The following is an 8,126-nucleotide window of genomic DNA, read 5'->3' as shown; positions in this document are numbered from 1 at the left end:
ATTAGACCGGAACCGTTCGAACCCCAAATCAAACCCCAAGAACCCTAGAAAACCAAAGGCTGGAGTTGGTCCGAATTAGAGGAATTTGGGTGTCCAATGGACCTTAGTCGAAGTGTTATCAGTTGAGAACACTCGATTAAGGTCCGTTCGACCTCAAAAAGTTCGAGTCAAGGGTTCGACCTGGGTTCGTCCAGTTTCTATTTTGTTAAAGTACCTTTTTCTCCTTTCTTGTTCTATTTGGTTATGGTTAATTGTGTTTAGTTAGTTATAATCCAGTCTTGTTCATTGTTCTTTCTTCTTCTCCATCAGACCTTTTATTTGGTCCAATTTTATCATTGCTTCTGTTTGTTGTCGATTGTTATATGTTATAGTTTGTGTAACCGATTGAATAAGTGTCGTCGATTAGTCTGGTATGCTTGAATGTTAGATTAGCATTATAATAGTCTAATTTGTGGTTCATTCTTGTCTGTTTCCCTCCTACCTCGTTTGTGTTCTAAAGTTTGTATTAAAATGAGCTCGTTGGTATATTTGAACTTAGAACTGAGCCTGTTGGTATATTCAGTTCATTGAACTGAATTTATTGGTCATTTGTTATCCTGAATCTATCAATCCCCTTAAGGCTCTTCTGGCTGTTTTTTCTTTTGTATTCCAATCTGACTAAGGCATATGCTCGTCTAGTTGATTTCAGTTCATCTGTTTCTGAGCTAAATATGATTGGTTCCCCAACATAGTTAGTTCAATATGTGCTGCCCTGAACCCTTAGTCTTCATTTTAATGCCATTTGATTTAATATCTTGAATTACTAACTGATTTGAATTGGTTATAACTGTTGTAGTTTGTTGGATTCAGCTTAGTTAGTTGGTAGGTTTGAATAGGTTAGAGTTGAAAGGTTCAATGCAGAGTGAAAGGGGTTGGGTAGGATAGTAATTTCAGGGGCTTTAGGAGGGTAATTTGGGAATTGAAAAGTTTAAAATGGCTAGTTTAAGTGGGCTGTCAGTAAAGCACTTAAGTAACATTAAACTAATGCATTTGTTAATGCTAATGGGGAACAAAACATAATGGTATGAAAGGCTTTAAAGGGAATGTATTAAGAAATAGGTGCTCATACCTATTTGAATTTAAATAAAGAAAAGACAAGGGTAGTGGGGAACAAGGGAATTAAAAAGAGAACAAAACACATACTAGTGGAATTGAAGAGGAGATGATGGGTAGAATTAGAAAAAAATTCTACCTAAAGTGCTTTTGAGAGTTGGGGGGGCTGTTTTGGTGATAAATAGGGTCACTCAAGACCAGAAAAAGGGCTGGTTTTTTGGGGGGAAAAATCAGTTTCTCTTAATCTTTTTTAGTCGAGTCTGGCTTGGTTCTTCTTCTGGGTCAGAACTGGAAGGTAGAAAAGAGAGAGTTAAAAGAGAGGAAGATAGTTCAGGGGCTGGCTTTTCTTTTGGGCAGACCTTAAGAGGAGAACATTCTGAAAATCTTGAGGGTATTGGACATTCTGAAAAACTAGAAGAGTCTTAAGAGTGATCCTAGTTCAACTAGTACTATTCCATTGAGACTGAAAAGAGTTTCAGCTTAACTGTGGAGTTGTATTTTCGAGTTTTCTCTTGATTACTGAATTCTAGGGGTGTTTCTGCTTGTGTTTTGATTGGTATTTGGTTGCTATCAAGCTGTTTTGGGGTCAGTTACTGGGTGTTTGTGTTGCTGTTGGTATTGCTGGAATTCTGCTGGTTCCTTTTAAATCTGTTACTGGGTTATTTCTACCGGTTGTTGCGGGTCATTGTTGCTGTTGCTGTGTTACATACTACTATGCTGATCTTTTTCTTCTTGTATTCCAATACCAGGTACATATTCGAGCCTATGTCAATGTAGCTCCATCTGTTGGAAACGTGAAATGAAACTGAAGCTGAATATCTGTCGTAGTTCTATTTTGATGATTTTGTTACGTTAGATAGTTCCCTGTATAGTGATTGAGTGTTTATTGTAGTAAAAATAGGACTATTTTGAATGGTAAATCTAGGACTATTAGCTTAAGGATTGCTAAATTAATTAGAGAAGTATGTTGAATCCGGAGTTAGCAGTTTATTTTGGTCAAGCTATGGTTATCAATGTAGAACAATTTAGATCTGTATGAGGAATAGTTTTGCAATTGGACATTGGATTAATAATCAACAGACGCTAGGGCGATAAGCAGTTCTAATAGTCTTCAGTAATCCATTTCTAAATTCATGATTCCTTTAAGTATTGAGTGTTGGTTTAATATTGTTAGTTTGAGTTAGTAATTGATGTTGCTCAAATCCGATCATGCTTCCCGTCTGATTTCCCTTTATAGTGATAATTAGGAACTCACTAATAGATAAGCAAGTAAGGTAATCTTCATAATCATTGAGTGCATGTTGAATAATTTGTAGCATCTCAGTGTATGTGTATTTACCTCGAGTTAAAATTTGGTCTGATTAAAGGCTTAATAGTCCACTAGCGGACGGTTTGGGCTTCAATGTCCTTCCCGGACAGCCCAGACTTCATACACATAGCGACTTGTCAAGGCAGGTTGGCCATTTCGTTCCTGGGCAGACCTTGAGGCCCCAAAACCGTTGAGAGTTTGACTTAGTTGGAAGTCATAGGTTCAAAAGTAATAACTCCTAAATAATTCTCATTAATTAGGATTTTATTTTGTTATTAGAGATAAATAGAGTAGAAAATCACAATTGCTTTAGGTTTACCTTTCTAAAATAAACGAGATGAGCCTCGCCAAATAAAACGCACAGATTGCGGGGCCCTCACAAACATATGTATTAATTACTTAAAACTCGGGATCGCCCGCTTATCGAACTTCACGGCCTTTTTCCAAAATAACCACGCGTTAGTATCTATAGGCGCATACTTTAAATAACATTACCTTCTTAAACCAGGGTGCACATTTATGTGACCCAAATCCAACGTACCAAAATTGCGGGTACATTTATGTGGCGCAGTTCGAGATGCATTCTCGCGACGTTGCAATCTCTTTAAAAATAATAAATAATAGAAGTGGTTAATTAGCCCTTTTTTAAAAATAAGTGAGGCGTGCCTCGCCGAATAAATTACAAATTGCGGGGCCCTCAACAGATAGTTGTTTCAAATGCTTAGATTTTGAGACAGGCCGCATAGCGAACTTTATGGTTTTTTCTCAAAAATAACAACGCGCTAGTATCTTTAGGCTCGTATTTAATAATGTTATCTTCCTAAAATCGGGTGCACATTTATGTGACCCAAATCCAAATCTCAACGAAGTTGGAACGTATCGAAAGTTGCGGGTACATTTATGTGGCGCAATTCGAAATGCATTCTCACGAGGTTGCAATTCTTTAAATAATAAATGATAAAAGCGGTTCAAGGTTAAAATTGGTACATAGGTTCAAAATGTATTAAAATCAGATAAACAAGCCGAATATGACAGTTGAGCGACCGTGCTAGAACCACGGAACTCGGGAATGCCTAACACCTTCTCCCGGGTTAACAGAATTCCTTACTTAGATTTCTGGTTCGCGAACTGTAATACATAGTCAATCTTTTCCTCGATTCGGGATTCAACCAGTGACTTGGGACACCATAAATCTCCCAAGTGGCGACTCTGAATTAAATAATAAATCCCATTTCGATTGTCCTTTAATTGGAAAAACTCTCTCTGTGCATTTGCGGGCGCAGGTGAAAAAGGAGGTGTGACAGCTCTAGCAACTTCGCTGGGGAGATAACCCAGAATCTCTGGTTCAGGGTTCAGAATTCGAGCTTAGATAAATTGTTATATTTGGCTTTATCTGATTTTGTTACATGTTTGGGCCTAATGTGATAAATGCTGCTTTTACCGCTTTGATATTATCTGAACTGTATATAAACTGTGCCGAAACCCTTCTCTTCTTACCTCCGGGGATGTGCTTGCTAGTTGAGACTCCCTATTCTGTTAGTGTCATACCTGAAATAAGAAAGAGGTCGGACAAGTTACTAAGCCGGATGGCCTTTTGGTTCCTGGTACGTAGCCCCCTCCTCGACTCGAGTTGTCCGCTCGGGTACACAGTCTAGAACAAATACCCAGGTTATGAACCTAGAATAACTCAGCTTCATGCCGGATCCCTAGTAGGAACGTTTGTTTGCATCACGTGCATTTGACTTTGGAGGCTCAACATACGGGTTGGGTCTGTCTAGGACATGTGTACCAAAAAAATAAAAATGACCATCCTGATGCATCTTACTTGCTTCTACTTGTGCATTTATTTGCTTCGGACTTACATGCTGGCCGACTTTTTGATGAAAGCTAAATAGCAGTATGAGGGTTAAGGAGAGTTAATCGCCTATTTTTGGAGAAAAAAAAATCAATGTCCAAATAGTGTCGAAACTCTGCCGATTTTTTTTTGAGAAAGTGAAATAATAATAATAATAATAATAATAATAATAATAATAATAATAATAATAATAATAATATGTAGTTTTATTTGCCAATGAAAAGAGTCTGGTTTTCAAAAAAAAAGTTTGTTTTATCGACCCGAACTACGCCGGTTTGATTCTCACAGGGTACGGGATACGTAGACAACCCTCATCGGGTCAAACCTCCCTTTTTACAAAAATAGCCAAAAATGTCAAATTTTAATTGTCAACATAAATAAGTCGGGTGATGCCGTTTTTGGCAAGAATAGCCGAATGTTCCCGAAAGGGACGCCGGAAGGCTGACTTTGCATAAACGGCCACTTTTAGTCATTTTTTGGATTTTTGACCGGTTGACTCACCCAACTTTAAAATTTTCGTTCTCGAAGTGCTGAAAAGCCGTGTGCGGAGCCGGATCTTCCTTTTAATCTGTGAAAAATTAAAAAATAGTCAATTTGTTGAGTCAAATAAATTTTATTTCTTAATCACCTTAATAAATGTGCAGGATGAGCACGATGCAAAATGAACCTTTTTCAATAATGACTAAAATTCCTTTCAAGTTGCGGCTATGGTGGGATGATATAGGTGGTGAAGGGCAAGATGAGGTCACGAAATATCTAAAAGGTCTTACAAGTTTATTGAAAATCCATCCTCGGGGGGATATCATAAGAGCTTTGGTCACCTGCTGGGACCCGACACACAATGTCTTCCACTTCTCCGATTTTGAAATCACTCCGACTTTAGAGGAAATAGTCGGGTACATCAGAAATGCTGAAGTTCCGTTGAGGCAAAAATACCTGGGTGCTCCAAGAGCTGTCACTGTGCATCGGTTTTTGGATTCGTTAAAGATACCCAGGACGGTCCATAACCCAGATTTGGCCACAGGTTTTTGTAATTCGCGCTTTATATACGACAGATATGGTCATGTCGGAGGATTCAACAACCCGGGTAACAAGTTATGCAGCAAAAGTAACCGTCATAAATGGGACGAGTATAGACGAGTGGCTTTTATGATAACCTTTTTGGGCCTTTTGGTATTTCCAAGGAAAGACGAAAACATTGATCTGAAAGTAGCCGGGGTCGTCAGTACCTTGCTCATTCAAGATGAAAGCACTCTTGCGCCTATGATAGTATCTGATATCTTCCGAGCTCTCATAGCCTGCAAAGCTAGAAGGAACTTTTTCGAGGGGTGTAACTTGTTGCCACAAATATGGATGACTGAGCATCTCTGCCACTGTTCCCAGCTCTTGAGTTATGGTTCCTCGAAGAAAACTTGCATAGAAGAGTTCTACACAAGAATCAAGGGGGTCAATCTACCCAAGGGAGTTACAGCATGGACATCATTCTTTCGGACCCTCACCGCCAGCCAAATACAGTGGACACTAGGATGGTTGCTTGTGGATGAAATCATATACATGCCAGCCACTGGACCTCATTTCCTTTTGATGGGACTCCGGAGTATTCAGCCCTATGCCCCGTATCGAGTCTTGAGACAGTTGGGAGATGAAAAATAGTTCCGAAAGATGAAGATCTTAGTGGCCAAGTAGTCGAGATCGGGCCCAACGGACAGTTTCCTGAAGCAACAGTCCGTCAAATTTGGAGCGAGTGTCAATACTTAACAGCCAATACATGTGTACGTGATCGGTCCAAGGGTGAAGTTTCTCCGGGACACCTTGCTTGGTTTAGGAAAGAAATCGAGTTTGGGAGACCGGCCAAAAGGTCCCATCTCCAGGAGTTCGTCCAAGCGTCGCAAGAACAGTGGGATAGGTTGGCTAAAGAAGAGAGTTACAAGGCAGAAATAGGCAAACTGAGGCAACAGATTAGAGACCTGGAATTTGAAAATAGTCTGTAGGTTGATGCCGATCGGGGAGAAAAGAGCAAATTGGCCCAAGAAAACGAGGCGCTCAAAGCCCAAATCCGATAGATAAGGAGAAATGCTGACAAACAACAAAGGAGTCGGTCGGATGAGCGGTTAATAAAAGGGTTAAAAAAGGAAATCGGTGAGTACCGGGATGATTTGAAGAAATCTGAGGATACCATAGCACAACTCCAGGCACGATGGGCAAAAAGAACAAAAGAGCACACACAGTACTTACAGCAGGCAAGGAAAGATCATGTAAAGACCATTGTCAGTCTAAAAAGGAAGGTGACCACCCTAGAGAGCGAGGCGGCTAAACAAGCCAAGGCTTTTGAAACCGAAAGTAAACACTGCTATAATCTGATGGCTTCGATGGAAGATGAAATACAACAGTTATGGAAACAACATCTGCATGATTCTCGGGTTTTGAAGGCTAGAGGGGATCATACAAAATGCCTACTCATAGAGAAAGATCGAACCAGGAACAAGATCCTGACTATTGCTCATGCTATTAGCAGGAAATGTTGGGAGTGTGAAAACATGACCCGCACTACCTTCTTCTCGGCGGTGATGATATTTGTGATGCAGATCATGTATGAATTGGAACAGTTGGAAAGGAACCTTACACCTAAACCCGCGGCGAGGCCGAACGACGCCCCGCGGGCGCCAAAATTCAAAACTCTGAAACATTCATAGTTTGAGTCTGTATTTTCCTTGTCTTCAGAGTCTGTTGTCCATCGGAGTTTGTATTTCCCTTTTTGGCATAAAGACTGTAGTCTGTATCAAGTCTGTCAATTTCCTTTCAAAAATGTTTTGCCTTGTAATAAAACGTTTGCTAGTAAAGGTGGGAAAATCCAAAAATGGTGTCTTTATTTTCCGCACTTGTGGCAGAACTATGCGCGGTCTGATTTATGCGGGGACATGATACGTAAGCAATCCACATAAGATTCGACCACCACTAAAAAGAAAAAGATAAAGGCAAAATGAATAAAAGAAAGGAAAAGAAAGAAATAAAAAGAGAGATAAAGAAAGTTTCAGAAACACTTAAACGAGGCACAAACAAATTTAGACGCAATGACGCATGCGGTCGAAGCAAAGACATGTTAGAAATGGTTAAACTGCCTAGGAACATTGCATCCCCCAACGTGAAATTGCAATATGTGTTAAACTTTAACGCTAACAAGTTTGTTGTTTATTCAGAGATTTCGAACCAGTTAGTTTGTTAGAACATTCTGGCAGATTACCGTTACCAAACAAGATCCAAAGGGACCATACTAAAAAGCATGACTAGTTCAGACCAAAGTGTCGAGGATGAAAGGACGGAGAATCAAATGCTGAAGAAGGAAATGGATAAGATGAGACAGTAGATGAAAGAAATGCAGCTGGCCTTAGCTAGGGTACAAAAAGTGCCTAACCCTCCCGTTATTCCCACTCTCCCACCAGGACACACGCCGGAATACCCTCCCTCCGGCCCTTCGACAAGCTTCCCCAGTCACCAATACTAGGGAAGAAATGTCTATGACCCCCAAGTTTCACAACCCAATCAGAACCCTTCTCCACCAAATGTTCCTATTTTCGTGGCACCCCCACCGGCCACGCTGCAAAGATCATCCAGTGAGCCGTTGTTTCAGGCTCACGATAACCAATATTACCCCCTGAACCAACCTTCAAAGCACTCGAGCGTCATACTTATAATACTCACTTCGAGATCCCGATAGAGACTGAAAAGCCGACTAAGAGCCCAGAGCAAAACGAAGTGCTTCGAAAGTTTAAAAGCCTGGAGTACTCCTTCAGGAATATCCATGGGTTAGGCAACCAAGTCAGTGTGGCCTACAAAGATCTATGCCCATTCCCCGACATTCAATTGCCGACA

Source organism: Nicotiana tabacum, chromosome 18 (assembly GCF_000715075.1).
Source record: "Nicotiana tabacum cultivar K326 chromosome 18, ASM71507v2, whole genome shotgun sequence".
In the NCBI taxonomy this organism is placed as follows: Eukaryota; Viridiplantae; Streptophyta; class Magnoliopsida; order Solanales; family Solanaceae; genus Nicotiana; species Nicotiana tabacum.
The sequence above is the reverse complement of the archived record's forward strand: the minus strand, read 5'-3'. Positions refer to the sequence as shown.